This window comes from Bactrocera latifrons, unplaced genomic scaffold (assembly GCF_001853355.1).
Source record: "Bactrocera latifrons isolate USDA-ARS-PBARC rearing strain unplaced genomic scaffold, ASM185335v1 scaffold_2, whole genome shotgun sequence".
Classification (NCBI taxonomy): Eukaryota; Metazoa; Arthropoda; class Insecta; order Diptera; family Tephritidae; genus Bactrocera; species Bactrocera latifrons.
The window spans coordinates 1,329,718-1,349,847 of NW_017535518.1; the positions used below are offsets into that span (position 1 = coordinate 1,329,718).

Genomic DNA, 20,130 nt, shown 5'->3' on the forward strand with positions numbered 1-20,130 from the left:
TATTTCGAAAATTTTTAATTTTTGTTACAAAAATTTTAAGCAGTTTCTGTTGAAAAATAGGCAAGAAATGATTATATAATATAAGGCTGAGGAAAAAATAAAGCAATTTTCTGCTAATGACTGGCTTTAGTGATCTGTACCTCGCGTTATATGAGTGCAACCAAGCTGCGTTGTATAGCATTAGGAAGATAAGATTTCATACTAAAACAACTTCTCAGATATTTTTGTGATTACTTTGCTCAGCATTGTTTGAACACGCATTAAAGTTGGATATTTGAAAAGTGAAAAAAAACGCCTTATTTTATAGTTTTTCTACTGCAAAAGCACAAACTCCCCTGGAGTGGCCAACAGAGGACTTCTACGGTCCATAGGAGTGCAAATAGGTAGCATGACTCCCATTCTGATCAATATCAAGCCCCCTCCCAAATCTTCATTACGCTCCTCATGCGAGATCCACTCAGCAACCTCTGGTTCCACGCACAGTCTATTCCATGTGTCGTTGTCAGTATCGTTACATCAGTCAAATCCGATTTTTGCACTGGCTGGAGCCAATTTTTGACGTGTTCCGGCCTGCGCCCCACACGTGAGTTTAGTGAATCGTATTTTGCCGCATGTATCAGTAGTCTGCCCACGCAACACCATTTGTAAGCTACTCTCTCACTCCCAGGAGCACCCACGGACACCCACGACAAACTCGGATTTTACAATTCAACTGCTACTTACTACAAAGTAAGAGATGGAGATAGAGCCAGGACCTCACATCGATAGCTGCGGTTCAAACACACAGTCGTTCAGACCATCTGAGGTGCGCAGATTTCAACCTTCTGACTTTATTTCTGTGGATCGCACCTAATTTCCTAGCCGAAGCAGCTGTTTTAGATAATTAGCGCGACACCTGGCGCCATGCTGTCTCCCCCATTAAATTCACAGCGAACATATTCACTAACTGGGACAAGGAGTACAGACTTGAACTTAATATTTGACGGCGATTATACAAATATACAAAGTACAGAGCCACAACAAAATCCTCAAGTCGCTAGCCTGCAGCACGTGGGGAAAATACAAAGAAATGTTGTCGGCAACATACAGCCGGTAATAAACTACTCCGCACCAGTATAGTCTGGGTGCAGTGAAACGCAAATGAGGAACCAACGAAGATTTCAGACACTGCACGTTGGACTACGACAGTATGCCACTCCATGTCTCTCAGGCTAGTATGCTCCCATGGATCCCTACAGTCACAAGCTTAGAGCGGAGTCGTCTCCTAAGAGCATAAAGGGCTTCAATACGTCGATCAAACTTCGGACCCAACAAACTTCCTACATGCACTGACCGCCATTCACAGCGTGCAATGAGTCTCCGCATGATACTAACCACCTCTTTGCCTGCTAACCCTGCACACCCTTCTTCTTGGGTCTGTCAGGAGATAAACTTTGCTCATATAAACGGTTAAGAACCGTTTAAATACGGTTGGATAAAAATTGAAGCTCGATGTGTGGGTGCCACCCGAGTTATCGCTTAACAAACCTATTGGCTGAATTGCAGTTGGTTACAGGTGATGAAAAGTGGGTAATTTTGACAACATTAAGCCGAAATGATTGTGGTCGAATCACGGTGAGCCGTCGTATGCGGTGGCCAACCGAGAATCGCGGTTAGGAAGAATTTGTTGTGTGTTTGGTAGGATTTGCGGGAAAATATCTATTATGTTTCGACGTTCAAACTCTTAATACGGAGCTGTACTGTCAGCAAGTGAGTTGCCTGAGGAAGCAGGCTCCTACGAACTTTTTATAAAAATAATCGGGGATTTTAAATTTAAATAAATTTTTCTTTCTGTTGGTACTTATATCTCTTACTCACGCTGACAAGGTCGGCCAATTTGAATGTTTGATTATTTCTTGACAGCTTTTACGCTTAGACGCGTTTTGATTTGTCTTCTAATTTTGTGCCGAAATTTCTCACTTTCGAAGAAAAAACAGCGTCATGCTGACATTGCTAAGGTAACGTTAGATTCAGTCAGCGACGACCCAGATCTGCTTCAGAGAGTCGTAACTGGGGACGAATCATGGGTTAATGGTTATGACGTGGAGTTCGATCATTCAATTGCCAAAGAGTAAAACCTTCCGTTGAAGCTACCGTTTTCACCAGACCTAATACAATGTGGCTTTCTAAGATATGATTTTGTAGATGAAATCTGTTTCGAAAGAGCTGGTAACAAGATTACAACAAGTTACTTTGTAAATGCTACGAGATTGCTAAGGACGGAAGGTGATTACTTTGAAGGGAACAATATTATATTCCAAAAAAAAATTCTTACAACTTAATTGCCACAGTTTATTATACATAAATATCCTGCTAGTTATTACGAACACACAGTGAATACGCACTTGCTCTGAAGCGCTCCCCCCACGCGCATTAGCCAATAGGTCGTATGAGCAATGCGTACGCGCGCAGTGACCATAAAAGGTTACGAATGTATGCGGAGTGCGCGTGTATCTGTATGGGTGCAGTGTGCATTGCTGCGTAAATGTAGTAAAGTCTACACAATGTAGTGCTGCTATAGGAAAATGCAACGCTGAGGGTTGCACGCTCGCAAATTTCCCCAACTAATAACGCGCTGACACATCCAAATGCTTAGAATCATTAAATTAAAAGCGCAGAAGAAGTAGAGAAAAACATTTTGTAGATAATGACAAATATTTACGTTGACTGACCCTGCGCGCGCACACAAATGCAGCCTGCCGTGCAATGGCGGCCTTATGCGGTGGCATGCAACAGCGCGTTGTGGCGCTAAGGGAGCGGCAGGCTTAGCGCAATCACAGCGCTGCGGCATTAAATTCACTTTGATTTCAGTTGAAATGTGAAATGTTGGGACGCAGCTGGGGAGTGAATGTTTGATGGCGCAAGCTGAGCGCGCGCGATATCAGGGGGAAAATATGTGGCATTGTTTGCCTGCTAGGGAGCCTAGTAAGCCAATATGCAAATCTTCAGCCGTTTTTATTGGCGCTAAATATATACTAACATATATATGCAATACAAAAGCAGTTATAATGGCATATATGTATATGTATTAGTTGGGTTATATTACGCGCACACTTTACGGCTAAGCGATAAGTCAGTGCCTTGCTTGCGCGCTCGCTCGCGCGGTCAGTTAGTCGCTCCCTTCAGTTGGCGCTCGCCTCACTGGCAGCAGCTGCGCGGCCACTTTCTAAAACATTCACTCAACCGCGCTTTTCATTTAAAGTTAGAACTGCGGTGGCGGTCGCAATGGAGTTCACACTGGCTGTAAGTGTGTATGCGTGTCTGGTGCCTACATTAGTCTTTTTGTTAGTGCCTTGCGCGTACTGAAGCACATTATTTTGTGCATATAAGCGTAAAATGCGGCGCAACCGGCGTCTGCCATTTACCAGTGCCATTGTTCGCTGCCTGGCGTTGTCGGCTTTTAGGCGTAGCAGTATACTGCTGCTGCAAAATACGAAATGCACAGTGGAAATTACTTTAAAATACGCAAATTTGAGTTGAATTATCGGCGCATAGAGTTGGACAGATGGATCTTTGGTGGGCTGTCAAGCCAGTGTGGTGCTAAAAGATAGCTGGACGCCGCTCAGTGCTCGGCGCATTACATGGCGTAGCATTGCATGCACCGCCGCTGCGTTATTTGCAAATGTCAAGCCAAGCCAAAGCCAAGTCAAATCAGGCAGTCGGCAGTGAGGCGTACACAGGCAGTCGAGTTGCCAGTGGTAAATGGCACTTTGCAAGAATTAAGTGGCAAGTGGTTATTAGTGACAGCTGTCTTTCGAATTTACAGCACAAGCGATTATGCCAAGTTTTAGTTTTAGTCTGCAAACGCCACCATTTATGTGGAATGGCTGAAATAGACTTGCGATAGTGAGCCTTTGAGATTTGAAAAGTGCATCTAGATTGTCAATCGCGCAGGTTAGAAGTCATTTTCGAAATGCAAAGTTTAAAATGGGAGAACTAGCAATAAACAAATATAGAAATTAAAGAAATCTTTACTTTAAGCTGATTCCAATTGGAATGAGTTGAGTACAAACGACAGATGAATTGAATAAGTTAATAATTTGGCTTCAAGCGCTAGTGAGAAGACTATTGAGTATAGATATTTAAATTAAATTTTTTAAGATTTTTTGAAAGAATCTTTGAATGTGATAAGCTCATTTGTTTTTGTATACATTACAAAGAAACAAAGATTTCGCTTTATAGCAACTAGATTTTCAACTCGATTCGTATATTAACAAGTCAAGCAACCCCATTGTGTTTCGAAGTAAATTATCGCCATTGTCATCCGATAAAATGCAATCGCCTTCGACGGCATGAAAAGGAACTGCCTCTATGCTCTTATGTTCGAAATTGGTATTCCTGCAAAGCTTATATGGCTGTGTAAGCTGACAATGAGCAAAACTAAAAGTTCTGTCAGGATCATGAAAGACCTCTCGGAGCTGTTCGCTACCAAACGAGGTTTCACACAAGGCGACCCTCAATCGTGCAACTTTTCAATCTATTCCTGGAGAAAATAATACGAGTTGCAGAGCTTAATATAGAATCCACAATATTCAATATTCAAGAGGAAACATCTCCTGTCATTAAACAAACAGTTGTCGCATTCGCGACTAATCTCCCACGTCACTATTGACAGCAATAACTTTGAAGTCGTCGAAAATTTTGTCTATCTTGGAAACAGGATTAACACCAACAGCAACGTCAGGCTTGAAATCCAACTCAGAATAGGTTAGGTTAGATCAGAAACCGGTAGGAAATGTTCGGGAAAAGTTCATAATAGATGCTCCAGTTTATTCCTGGTGCCCGGGCTAGACATTTAGTGCAGTTTTCTCGATCTACGAAGATGTTGGCTCTGGAATTGCAAGCAGGTGCATTAGATACCAGTTCCACAGCTTCGAAATAGCAAAAATCTCAGCTTGAAATATACTGCAGTGTTCCGGAGATATAAAAGATTGCCTTGTGCCTAACTCTGGTTAATATATTTTTGCAACAACTCCATCGTCCATTTGTCTAATACCATCCCAAGGTTCTTGGTGCGTCCTTGAGAGATCGTTGTGTTCCATTTATCGAAGGGAACCTCCATAAAGGAATTTTGTGCTTTCTTGTGAACATAAGCAGATCGGTTTTTTCTGGGTTCAACCCCAGACCCACTCCTGATGCTTAGTTCTGGACTGTATTGAGAGTTGTGCTCATAATACTGGTAATGGTTTGTAGACACCTTCCTGTTATTGAGATGGCAATGTCGTCTGCAGATACCACTTTTGTAGGGTGTTTGCCTTCCAAGATCGTTAGCAGTTTATTCACCAGCGGGGATAGCACTCCACCTTGCGGAGTACCACTACAGACTTCCTTGATCATTTGAGCGCCGTTCCAGTCTGCTCTTATCCGTTTGGAGGATCAACACATATTGACTGTATACTATTCAGAATAGACCAGGTAGAGACGATGTTGAACACTCCAGAATTGCTCAGGAACGCTCCAAGAGCTTATTCCTTATGTTCAAGAGCCCTTTCGATATTAAGTACCAGTGTACGGAGTGCAGCCTCTACTGATCTGCTCTTCGTATATGCGTGCAGCGCCATGGACAAGTTTCTAGTCGCTGCGCCTAGACTTTCTCCAGCATTTGAAGCAGAAAGGGAAGTTAAGTTTATAAGCCTAAACTCTTTTGAATAGGTTGGGTTGTTGCTACCTGCCTTCGGTATGAAAAGTACCCTAGCCTCTCTCCATGATTATGGCACATAGATGACCTTCATGCATCCCCTAAAAATCGCTTTTAGCCATGGCACGAATAGACAGGGCGTATTCTGTAGCATTGCTGGAATGATTTCGTCCGTACCGGGATATTTGTTAGGTCGAAGGAGCGGATTGCCCATTCTATTTTAGTTTCCATAAATATGTGTTCGGGAACGTTTAATGCACTATTCCCTTGGTAGCTAGAACTTACCGCGTAGTTATAGACTGGAAAGTGCACAGTGGCTAGGTATTCCAATGAGTACTGGCAGCAAGCACATTACAACTATTTAGACTTATAACTACTGCCCTCACACACCTAAATCATTTATCACTGCCCTTCGAATAAAGTAGTTGTTCAAATTATATATGTTTGTATAGTACTGTCATATAACCCAAGCGATTTCTGTTACGGTTTGACTCCTTTTGTGTGTGCGTGTAAATACGTGCATGCGTGTGTTTGTGCGCTTTGTTTTACGCTGAAAAGTTTGAATACGTTGCGCATTTTGTGTGTGATGTGTCAATCAGTTGATTATAGGATGAGTTTGAGCATATATATATATACGGTATATTGGGAAAGCAGGCAAGTTAGTGTCTCTGTCAAAGCGCGGTAAAAATGCTGCATGTCTGTGTTTGTGAGTGTTGGCGCTATTGTCAGTCTCTGATGCATTACCAACGCGCAATTGGTTCCACGAAAGCGCGACATAAACGCACAAACGCTTACATATACGTATTAACATGTATGTATATACATATGTATATTGCGGTTGTATGTACATATATGTATGTGAGCGCGTGATATTATGTAAAAGTATGCGCATTTTGTAATTGGTTATGAAGTGTACCGGCAGCGCAAAAATTATGCCGTCATCTCATGAGCATACATACATATGTTTGTATGTGTATGTCTGCGTGTATGTGTTGGTAACTGCATTGCCGCAATCTGAGCGCTCAAACGTGATGACAACCCAATTGACAAGAGATTGTCGCGTAACCAGCCGCCACAGTGTGGCATAATTGCACACAAATACATACAAACTTGTATACGTCGTACATATATACACTCACATATACATAAACATACATACAAATGCGTGTAGTAATAAATCGTTTGCTGCATAAGCATATTACACAAGATGCACACAACAAATTACGCTCATATGTGTATGTTGCACGCATATGTGTGAGTATGTATGTATGTGTCAGTAAAGCGTTACACTGAAAAAGTAAAATGCACTTCAATTTCGGTGCATCATTGCTGTATCGCTGTACGTGTGTGCTCTAAAAGGCTGTGTGCGGTATCAGCGGCATATGTAGCATGCTTTTAGGCTTATGTGCTTGTTTTAATACAGTGCCGCGTATGTTGGGATTATGACATAAATCGTTGCATATTTTATGGTAATCAATTTTATGGGTGAGAAAATTTCAATACAACCAACTTGCACTTACACGCCTGCATATGTATATGTGATACAGACACTCACACACTCATGTATTTCCGAAGAAGTGAATTTTAATGCACTACCACAACTTTAACGCCACCGCGAAAGCAAAAAACGGTTACTATGTGTGGCGGCTGAAAAAGTGGCTGTGACCGAAAACTTAAAAATAAATGCAGCAACAAAAACAAGCAAGAAAATGCGTTTACTTCGGCTACGCGGTAGCTAAAATACCCTTTATAGCGCATTAAATGAATTTATTTTAATTTTCAAAAGTGAGTTTGAATGGCGAATATATACTATAGTAGACCGATTTGAAGACTATCTTCGAATATTATTTCGTTTCATTAGGCAATAATCCTTGTCGAATATCGTGAAGATATCTCAACGAATAAAAAAGTTTTCCATACAAGCACTTGATTCAGATCGGTCAGTTTGTATGACAGCTATTTGCTATAGTCCTACGATATCGTCAATTCTGACAAATAATCAGCTTCTCGGCGAGAAAAGAATATGTGAGAAATTTCAGCTCAATATCTTCGGTACGCCTACAACCGGACAGTGTTTAAGCATCTCAGTTCGTTAGACTCATCATTGACGTATATATACAAATTGGCACCTGTTCAGGGTATAAAAATGCATAGTTGTAAAAAATGCGCGCACAGCAAAGAAAATTACCAGCTGAAGTGCTGCAAATTAAAGTGCCATATTTTGTTGTTGCTGTTTGGTTGGCTTGTTTTTGCATTTTAAGCGGGTTAAGTGAAATTGTATAAGCCACACAGCCACTCACTGGAGAGATGTATAAAATATAGCGCTTTTTATAGATTACGAGTAATAACGCTATCGCACACATATAATCTCCACTTGCCGTTTTATTTTGCAGCGCATACATATACATATATACATATATTAATATATCATATGCACGCACTTTTGTATATAAAAATGTTGAGCGATTTGTGGGCTCGTATTTGCGTATGCATTTTAAGCCATTTGACGCGGTTATTGGCGAGATGGCCTCAGCATTATGAGATGAGCTGAAAAGTTAATAAGGAATATGGCGGCGCTGCATTGGTTGCAGCTTATTGCACATATGCATATTTTCATACAAATTGCATAAGCAAAAAAGCGCGTCAAATATGTGTTTTATATTATTCTTTTAACAAAGATATTTATTTAACCAATTAAAATTTTTATATTGTATGGAAAGGCGGTTTTTGTGTGATGTATTGCATAGTACAAACAAACATTTACATATATATTTGATAAGCCCTATAGATCACTGTCATTTATATAAATCAGTTAAAAGTTCGTGAAAACAGTATGATTCTGTGAGCCTCATATAATTTAATGAGCGGTCCTTATCCCTTCCAATTGCTATTTGTTCTGATCGATGAAGAACGCTCTCACTCACTGGAATACGGTTGTCAACAGGACAGGATATTAAAAGTTGACTTGATACATATGAGGACGTTATTCTGGGACGGAATCAACAAATTGCCAGAAAGAAGGGAGTATGTTATGACTTCAGATACGCAATACTTTGAATAAACTACAAACCACAAACTACAACGACAAACTACAAACTACAATGACAAACTACAACTACAAACTACAACCACAACCTACAACTACAAACTTCGATTAAAACTATAACCACAAACTACAACTATAAATTACAAACCACAAACAACATACTACAAAGACAAACTACAACCACAAGCTACAACTACAAACAACAATTACAAACTTCAAAGTACAACTGCAAACTATAAACTACAACTACGAACTACAACTACAATGACAAACTACAACCACAACCCACAACTGCAAACTAAAGCTACAAACGCAAACTGCAATCACAAGCCACATCTACAAACTACAACCACAAACTACAACTACAAACTACAACCACAAGCTAAAACTACAAACTACAAATTGCAAACTATCCTCAATATTTATATAATTTTACAGAACTGGAATTAAGTAAAGACACTAAATCCCAATGAGTTTCTTGCCCGCCAGGTCTAAGTTTACACTCAGTTACTAAGTTTACTCAGATATCATTTTACAAAGCGCACTGCCTCAAAATCCTCAATCATAGCCACATCACTAGTTTCTAGTAAGGCGCTATAACAACTTCTGGAAGCAATTTCTCGTACGAAATTTCAATTCAGCTGCTGTTTTAGCTCAACCGCTACTTTCCTAGTATTTTCAGAAGCCCTACAGCAAGCTGAAGCGGAGAAGCATTTGAGTTTTTGGCAAAGTACAAAGTACACTCAGAATTTCGGCTGGAAAAGTGCAAGTGAGCCAAATTGAAAAAGCATTGCATATTTTCAGGCGCTGTGCATAAATGTCATACATACTGCAGTCGTTTGTGCAACGGCAGCATAGCAATTTGGTTGCTGTTGCTTGGTGCGAAAGTGACAGTTGTTTTTGTTTTTGCATTTTATAACTGCCATGATGACAAATGAAGCATTGGCTTGGAACTTCTTGCTGTCACAACGCTTTGCTATCATTGTCACTGTGATTTTTGTTGCTGTCGCCTATGACTGTTGTTTGTGTTGTTTCTTCAAGCAACGACTCTTGGCGATATTCACATCTTTGGCTTGCATTTAAAATTTTTATACCCTATAGACCATTACAGCATATAGCCGGCATACAACTGATCTAAATAATGAACTTGTATGGACAACTTTTTTATTTGATAATTTTTTTTTCTGAAATTTTTAATAGATTATTTTCCAAAGCACGACTATAATCTCGCAAAATATTGTTCGTATAGGACTGCTATAGCATATAGCTGTCATACAAGCTGACCGATCTGAACCAAGTTTTTGTATGGGAAATCTTTGTATTTGTCAATATATTTTCTCAAAACTTGACTTAGATTATTGCTCAAAGGAATTCTACAAACTACTACGAAAATATTGTTGAGCTTGGATCACTATATTATGAAGCTGTCATACAAACTTGCTGATCTAAATCAAGTCCGTTTATGAAAAAAATGTTTATTTGAATAACTATCTTCATGAAATTTCGGCAGCGCTTCTGGAATTATTGTTCAGATCGGTTCCCTATAGTACACGATTTTGTATACCCTTTTATGCTATAGGATATGCACCTCAGGAGGATAACATACAAGTAGTTTCAGTTCAATTGCAGTTAAATTTATTTCCCTTTTCTTCCCTTCTTTACAATCCAGTGGGTTGTTGTCTTAGCTTTCGACCGGCAGCCAGCAACCCTTTTTCGTAATTTATTCAATACGAATTTGTTTCACGCTCATTTTAGTGCAATCACATGCAAATTTATGCACAATACTTGGCCAACAGCGGCGACAGCGGCAGCGGCAGCGGCAGCGCCAGCAACAACATCAACACCAGTAAAGTGGCAACAAAACAGTCCATCGCTGTGGTGAGCAGTGCTGCTCAGTTGGCCGTCAAAGTTTGCCACCTTACATAGTCGACTACCGCTGCTCTTCTCGCACCGCTTGCCTGCCTTCACTCGTGTATTTATCGCCCTTGTGTGTTTTGGCAGGACTATTCAAATTTGATGCTTGGGGTGATTTTGGTAAAAACCAGAAGTCACCGAAAATGTGACGCGTGAGTAGGGAAATTGGTTGTCATAATGACACTCCGCTGCCCCTCCATTACTGTGCCTCTCACCAACTATTCCACATCATTACCTCTACTCCCTCGCTCCCACCAATAAGCAAGAGTGTCGGTGTCGTTCGTTTGCCGAGGCGTGTGCGTGACATTTGTATTGTAGCGACACGGTCGTAAAACATTGTGCGCCAGCGGCAATGTCTTGTTTATCATTTGTCATGCTCAGAATGCAGCTGATACACCGACCGTCGCACATAAGTTAATAATTGCTAAGGTGAATTGGCTGGCAATTATGGGCACACAAACGCTTGCGGCCGAAGGGCTAATACCAGTGCAGAGTTCGTTGGCTTTTTGTGAAAGGGTTGTGGAAGAGAGCGGTGTAAATTATGTTGTTTTATGAATGCATAGATCTTGTTGTATGGTAGGCGGAAATGAGGGAGGTATATGGGAATGTTTTGAAGTTACAAATGCGTGCCAATAAAAGGACAATAGCTGTAGCTGGCGTAGTGTGCTGAAGGTAAGGGCGCTTGCTATCTGGTCATCTTTAATTTGACAACATTATTTCACTTATCTAGAGATCTATTGTTTAATGACGGATGTTGAATGTTGTTTTCACACTTGCAACGTATTTGGACAATTATAAAATGACAAGCGCAGGTCGCACTTTTGGACGAATTCGCGTATGAGTTGCACACAGGCGTTCGTGTTGCTTGTAGAGTTTGAACTAGGCTTAAGGGGTTAGGTAGGTTTCAGAGGTACAAAAAMAAAAAAAAAAAAGGTATTTTTATGATCTTTTTTTTAATACAAGCAATCGTATATTTGAAAATTATAATATGTTATATCAAAGGTATATATTCGAACAATATTTCCTGAAATTTCGATACAAAAATGTTGGAAATTCCGCCGTTGAGACCGCATTTCCCTGGGTGTCTCTCAAAAAAGTGCTCTCGCCGTGTACAGCATAACTTATTATTGGTTCATATAAAATTACAAAGCTAAGCATATTCTTCATATCTAAATTCCCTTTTTGAAAATTTTAGGAAATAAGAAAATATTAATATTGTTCTCTTTACTCGGACTTTGAACAAAAAATCTCATTTTTGGTAAAATTTTCGGCATTTTTCGGTCAGAAAAATAAGTTGTTATGAAACAAGAAAAAATCCTTCGTTCAATAACTAGATAATACTATTTCAAAAACGTGTCCAAAATACGAACTAAATTCATCGATAACTTTTCGAGAAATCGTGTTCACCGACTTCAAAAACACAGTTTCGAGAAAAACGTGTTTAAAGACAGACCCACCTAACCCCTTGTATATGGAAAAAAAAAACGAAAAAGAAACATTAACTTCGGTTGCAGCGAAGCTATAAAATCACAGGCGCATTCTTTATGGCATCAAAGGATAGAAAAATATCCTTACATTGATTTTGATGGATCAGTTTGTATGGCAGCTATATGCTGTAGTGGTTCGATCTGAACAATTTGATGTGTGCAAAATTTCAGATCGTTATCTCAAAAACTGAGGCACTAATTAGCGTATATACTGCCAGACCGAGATGTATATTCGTCCGGGTAAAGACGTTGAGTTGATTGATTTGATATAGGTGAAGCATAGTTAGAAAAAATCTTGAAACACATTTAATACCAGCTTTATTTGAACATATTTTGGTGGAAGTTAAGTTTACAAAATTTCTGAGGTTTACATTCATATTAAATACTTTTGCAAAAAATAAACATAATTCCCTTCTAAGCTGGTTATAGCAACCCGCCCCATATTGTATACCATTTTTGTAGTACGTTTCCTTCTTTGTTTCAAAATTGGCCTCAGTTTCGATATTTTTCTTCATTTGATGAAAATTTCTTTGAAGCGAGCATTCCTTTGAGATCTGAGAACAGTAAATAAACATTTGGGGGTGGATCTGGATAACATGGCAAATACGGAAGCAATTTAAGGCCAAGTTCATATATTTTTGCCAACGTTTTCTCTTATTTGTGACACGGTGTATTGTCTTGGTAAAAAGTTTTTTTTTCTTTTCCTTTTCTTCAAATGCGCCGATTTTCGGCGATTTCGTTCTTCAAATGCTACAATAATGCTATGTAATAAGCACTCGTGATGGTCCTTGCCTTTTACGACCGTTATCGCGCCATGATAAACGACTATTTGTTATCTAAAATTGAAGCTCGTGATCTGGTTTCCACAAGACGGCGCCACATACTATACATCGCATCAATCAATGGATTTATTTAGAGAGCCCTTCGGTGTGCAGATAATTTGACCTTTTAGGCCGGTCGACTGGACACCAAGACCGTGCTATATCGCACCATTACAATTTTTCATGTGGGTATAAATAAAGTTTAAAGTGGGGACAAACCCGCTTCGTTTCAGTTGCCAGTCGAAATGCTCGAACAAGTCATCGAAAATCGGACTTAACGGGTGGACCTTCTGACAACATTTGAAAGCCATGTAATATTATTTCGAGTGATAATAAATATTTTCAATCAAGTTAGAAGTTTCTGTATTTTTTATTTATAAAAGTAGGGAACCGCGAAATTGATCACACTTTACTATAACAAATAACCAAATTTTTCTACAAAAAATGGCTTTATCTCATCAATTACAACTGTAACTCAATTAAAAACTGAAATTTCGAGAATCGTTTTGCGTGCTAACTGGGGAAGAATTTTATCTAAGAATTTATTTTTGGATTTCAAACGGTCGAGCGCCAAGTTAAATATAAAATAAACTTCACTTCACTTCACGGCACAGTCAAAAAAAAAAAAAAAAATAATAATAAAAAAATTCAGGAAATGATTTTAAAAGACCATGACATTTTACGAGAAAAGTAAAGTAATCGTTAAGACAAAGGCCAAAAGCAAATGCCCAGCATCTTTTTCGGTTCTCAGATCTTAAGAAAATGTTCACTGAAAGTTATTTCGCAAGGTTCTTTGAAATAATAATAAATATACCCCTTTAAATTTGAAGTTTCTGTGTTTTTATTTTAAGTAGGGAATCTCAAAATGTATCACCCTTTATTTAATTTATGGTCAGTACTTGTGTTCTTAGTAATTAATTAAATTTTTTACAGACTTGAGTTTTTTTGCTGTTTTAATATCTTCAATCGAGCAGTTCTCCCTATTTAAGCGTCAAAATTTTTAATCGCCGACCAAATGTGGGTCTTATGGTATGAAACATTCTGAAATCCAACACTAAAATTTCGAATTTCTTCTCTTTCGTACCGTAAACTTTAAATAAAATCTAAAAAATACCCAATAAATTGACAAGTTTCCTTAAGCATGTAACTAAAAATATCGCCACCAATACACCTAATTACGTTCATTACATATACGCTTAAACAACTCAATTAATACCGACCAGTGGCATGCCAGTAGTTGGTCATTTCCGTTTTGACCATATTTTCGCTTGCTGCATTATCCAAGTTTTGCCTTGCTTATGTACGGATCTCCAATTATTCCTCGCTTTATGGCAGCTATTCGCTAATGATAGCCAACTAACCAGCTGTTTAACAGTTCTTCATTGTTGTTTACTTATTCTTATTGTATTTTGTTATTGTTATTGTTTTTTGCTTACTTTTATTGCGCTTTGGCTTCAATTGCAATACAGGTTTCTTGAATTATTTTTAAACATGTACTTAAAGCCGGTTTAGCTGCGCACATGCAATAGTCTTAAGCGCAAGCCGCAGTGGCAAAGAAAACGAAGAAAAAGCAGAAGAAGCAATAGAGACAGAGAGGAAGGTGAAAAATGGTAAAAAATAAAGATATTGACAGCAATGAGAAGACAACTCGCACAGACAAGTTGTTGACTGTCGTTGGAGGCGAAGCAGATCAAGTATTTTTATATTTTATGCGCGTTTATATGTATGTGTGTATGTGTGCTAATTGTTCACACTAACATGGAGCTGGCTTGTTTTGATAGCGGTAATTGCAAGTTGTGGGTGCTACTTGTTCAGCGACTGTTTGGTGGTCGCGCTTATAAGCGGCTTAAAAGAGCATGACCCAAAGAGGATTTACAACAACTTATTTTGATCAATGCGCATGTAAGTGTGTGTGTGTTTATGTACTCATTTGCTGATTATAAAAGAGTTAGCAGTTAAAGCTGTGCCTGATACTTGTTTGTACATACTTAAAATTGCGTTGAAGAGCGTGTAAGCTTAAGAGTGGGGGACCACAAAGGTTATTTATTTTTTTGTTTGTCTTTGCTCTGGTTGTAGAATACCGAATTTAGTATAGATCGATAAAGTACATAAAACGTTGTAAACAAAGTTTAATGCAGGGCTTGCAGTGTTCTAAACAGAAAATATGTATTCTTCAGGCTTAAGTTAGAAGCAAGTTGATCGCGTAACTCTTTTAAGAAAATGTGGGAATGAAAGTAATGAAACTTTTTTCGAATTAATCAATTCAACAATTAAGCGCTTTTTTGTTGCTTAAAGTAAATAAAGGTGAAAAGCTGGCGAGTAAAGGTACTCAAAATATTCCTGAATATATTTCGTCATAATTCTTAAGTCTATCCGGATACAGCGTCATCACAGATAACTGCTAAGCGGATGAACTGGCAAATAAAGGTACCATAGTCTCGGCCACAGTACAACAGGAACGGGTCGGTGCTCCGCTATTTTTCGTTAATTCATTTTAGCGGTGATAAGTAGTTAAACGTCTAAGTAGATTTGAATTGGCTTCAAGGCGCTTTGTTGACTTATGAGATCGGTTACAGGAGATCTATTTTATGGCTTCACTAAATACTATGTATGTACTTAACCCTTTTTGCTTTACTTTTAATTTCTCACTAAGGTAATGGTTGATCTTTTTTAACTCTTATTTTGTTCTTATATAAAGTGATTAACATATTTTAATCAAATATAGAGTAAAGGGTGGCTGATGAATTTTGCTACATTAAGAAACTCAAATAATTTTTTTGTTTCAGTGTATGGAATTCATTTTTCTTTTATTCATGTTAAAGCTCATTCAATTTTATTAAATATAGCTTAATTAGTTTTAAAAATAATGGAATTTAAATGCCCCCCTGCTCGTTGATGCATGTGCGGTATCTTACCAAAAAGTTGTTCATTACTGCTTGGAGAGTTGAGACAGGAATATGTAGCCGCAATTGTTTCTCGAATGGATTGCCTTAGTTCATTCAAATTTGTTGGTTTTGCTTTGTAGACTTCCTGTTTGCAATAACCCCACAAGAAAAAGTCAGGTGCAGTAAGGTCAGGTGACATGGGTGGCCAACGGAATGTGGCGTTTCTGGATATCAGCTTATTGGGAAATTTTCGTCGCAATTCTGTCATAACAGGTTGGGCTATGTGAGGAGCTGCACCATCTTGCTGAAACCACACAGAGTTGAAAGAAATTGTCATTCGGCGTAGCTCTGGATAGAAAAACTCTCAGCATGCAGTAACCGTAACGGTGTGACCGTTTTCTTCGAAAAAGTAGGGCCCRACAATGCAGCGTGATGAAACTGCACACCGCACTGTGACACGAAGTGGATGCAATTCCGTCGCATGGAGTATMTGTGGGTTGGAAGCACTCCATATTCGACAATTTTGTTTGTTTCTGCTGCCGTTTAAATCGAAATGGGCCTCGTCAGACATGAAAAGGCAGTTCAAGATGTTTCCATCCTCTTCCACCATTTGAGCATCTTCTGGCAAAATTCCAAGCGAATCGGCAAGTCTGCAGCATTCAGTTTATTGGCCGTTTGAATTTTATATGGGAATAAGTCCAAATCTTTGTGCATAATTGACTGTAATGACTGTCTGCTTACACCCATTTGAGCAGATAAGCTTCTTGTCGAAACACGTGGATTGTTTTGTATGGCAGCAGCTACAGCAGCGATTGTTTCCTCGGTCAAACTGAAGGGTTTGGATGGTAAGGTCTTCTATTGCCTGTCCCATGCTCGGCAAAATTGTTTACAAGTCTCTTTATGGTCCATCTGCTCGGAGGATTGCCGCCAAACGTGCGCCTATACGCTCTTTGAATCGAAACTACAGACTCCAGTGCGTGATAGCAGCGGACAATCCAAATTCTTGTTTCAGTGTCCCAGTTATTCATTTTTTTTTTAATGTAAAAGTCAATCTGCGAAATAAAAAAAAAAAAATTAAAAACTAACCAGATTAATTAAATAGAAAAAAAGTTATTTAATTTTTTTTTGTTAGCGGCTTTCATCAGCCACCCTGTACATGTCCAGATTAATATCTTCAAATAAATGTCCAGAGCCTTAGGATAGACTTTAGTTTGGAGTCTAGGTTAGAATTTATGTTGAACTTCAGGTAAGACTTCAGGTTATACTTTAGGTCAGGCTTTAGGTTAGATTTTAGTTTGTAGTCTAGGTTAGACTTTTGGGTATAATTTAGGTTAGAATTTAGGTTAGACTTTAGTTTTTAGTCTAGGTTAGAATTTAGGTTAAACTTTAGGTTAGACTTTAGTTTAGACTTTAGAGAATTTCAAATTTATCTATGTAAACAAATCAATATTATAAATATAAATTCATTTACGCCTATACTATATATATATATATATATATATATATATATTCGAATATATGCATACATACATATATTTAAATATATAACTTATACATACATATATTCTCTTAATAATATTTCGCTTACTCTTTTACTTGAACAAATTCAATTTACTCTTACAAATTCATTGTTCATATTCATTTCAGGTTTGACAACTCAATTGCCCTGCTGAATTGAGCCAGCTTTGCGCATGCGCAGTGCGGCTATTATTGCACTGTGCCAACTATTGTTTTGTATATACAAGAAAAAACCAACCACAACAAAAAATTGACGTAAGTTACAAATACGCTACAGTTGTGGAATTGGGTATATTAAATTTTTGATTTATTGGGAATGTGAATATGCTTGTTATTAAGGCATTGTACTGAAAAAATATGCTGCATATTCGAGATAGAAGAGGTTGGATTGAAATTTTTTAGGTGCTGTTGATAATATTGTTGAAAGATAAATGAATCAAATACCATGGAATGTTTCATTTTCCGACTTAACTTATCTTAAATTATTTATTGAAAAAGCGCCGGGGTTTTCGATTCGTCTAACTAGTTCGCTAGTCAAATAAGTGCTACTCTAAAAGTAGTTTTGTCGTTTGCTATCCTACCTATAATTAATTATGTAAATTTACATATTTATATACTTTTTATACCAGTTTATACCAGTTTATACAAGTTCAAATTTCATTTGTATTATATGGTGCGAATGCATTCTTTCTATAAAGTTTTATATAGTTCTATTGTCGATTCCCCATTCTTCAAACATTGGTATGCAAACTGATATAAAAATAAAGATTTAGGAAAAGGCAATCGGTTAAGCAAGTGATATAAAAAGTATAACTTTGTAACACCACTTAAATTTATGTATTACAGTAGTTGCTTTTTCGAATCTCCTTGAAGAATTGAGAATCTGGTTAAAAGAATTGGTCTACAAATAAGGTTAGTGAATCGAACAATCAGCTGGTATAAGAATTGCGGTATTATACCATCAGTTTACTCTTTTTACACCAGTTAGTTTTTAATTCTCCATTATCAAAATTGTAGTAAAAGCTTGTTTAAAAATAAACTCTGAAGGCATAATAAGCAACAATAAACTGGTATAAAAAATTAATTTAAACGCATCTCTAAAAATGCTTTAGAGATAAAACCTGAAGAAAAGCTAATTACATTACGTACTGGTACACAAATTTTAGATTTATACCAGTTTATACTACTTAATTTTTCGATTATTCATTATACAAACTTTGGTATGAAAATTTGTCTAAAAATAAACTTAAAAAAAAATGAATCGAACAAGCAACTAGTAAATTAGTATGTTCTATGAAATTGACGATTTGAATATAAACGGAGTATAATTAAATTTTTATGATGATACTGGGAAAACTAAAAGGTAAAGCTGTATTTGTTTATACCATTTTATTCGTTTAAGCCAGCTAAATAAAAGGTAAACTCTTAACCGTTTGGTATAAAAGTTATAATCCTATAAGAGTGACGATTTGTGGCTGTTATCAGGTATCATTTAGCCTTTATGTCGGTATTTGAAAATAATTACGCAAGTCTCTTACCAGTTAATACTTTTTATACTAGTCACTCTCCAAACCTTGGTATAAAAACTAGTATAAAAAATAAATATTAAACAAAAATAAGTATAAAATATTATTTCATCTGTAACATACAGATATATTAACACTTTATATTTTTTATATTTTTTATACCAGCAGTTTTTCGATTCTTCACTCTCCAAACTTTAGTCTAAAAACTGGTTAAAAAAATGAACCTCAAAAAACGAATCGAACAAGCAACCGATATAAAAATATAAATTTGTAGGTTATCACCTATGTTTTATGCCAGCAAACAACGAATAAATTGGCAAATAAACCGCATGTGTTTATTAACTACAAAAAACTTGGTTTTCTTGAAATTTTAGTTGTACCGTTCATCTGCTTAAATATTTTTTATACACATATATATTTTTAAACACGTACATACATACCAACATTTTTCACTAAAATATATTTAGGGGTATGAGTGTGTGTGTCTCTGCATGCCAATACTGGTACACATGCGTCAAAGCGCTGCCAAACAATAGAGGCGACCGCTGAAAACATGTATTTAATGTGGTGAGATGTTGGTGGCGGCTCCTAGTCGTGGCTGGTCTGCGATCGCTGAGTGTGGGTTAGGGCTTCAAAGAAGTGCGCATTCAAATTAAGAAAGAAATATACAGAAACGTATAAAACAGGTATGGCAAAAAAGCCACGTAGAAGAATGTTAAAAATGGCAGTAAATTAAATTTAATTTCAAAATACATAAATACAATGTAAATAATATTAACGGCGACATAAGAATAAACATTTGACGTATGCGTATGCGGTGTTAAAAATAAATTAAATCAAAAGAGTACTTCAACAAACTGTGCTGTGCTAAATGAAATGTGCAAAAAGTTTTGCCACGAATGCAAAAATTTATAATTTCTATTGACTTTTTTTAAGGCAAAACAATGTTTAAATAAAACGCGCGGCAGTGCTATGCAATTTTATGCAATTTTATAAAAAGCGGAGTGTTGATTATGACTAATTTGTGTTGCAAAATTTTGTGCATAAAGATGTTTTCGGTTTTGGGTTTAATAAAAATAAAATTATTATTATTTTTTTTGTGAGAATATATGCTCTTTTGGTTCAAAATGTTTATTTTTCTCTTTAGCAATTGAATAATTTTCAATTAAATAAATAGTTTTTTATATTTGAACAAAATTTGAAATAATGAAGCTAGAACAAAAGTTTACATCTTCAATTAAATATAGTTGTTCCAA

General features: G+C 37.3%; 1 protein-coding gene across 2 annotated transcripts in view; it reads left to right on the top strand.

The window, feature by feature from the left end:
* Nucleotides 1-19,473: 19,473 nt before the first annotated feature.
* LOC108967934 overlaps nt 19,474-20,130 on the top strand; it is a 48,254-nt gene continuing 47,597 nt past the window's right edge. For both annotated transcript variants that reach the window (XM_018931637.1, XM_018931636.1), the window contains exon 1: nt 19,474-19,560. The gene's annotated coding sequence lies outside the window, so the exon portion shown is untranslated. The remainder of the gene's footprint in view (nt 19,561-20,130) is intronic.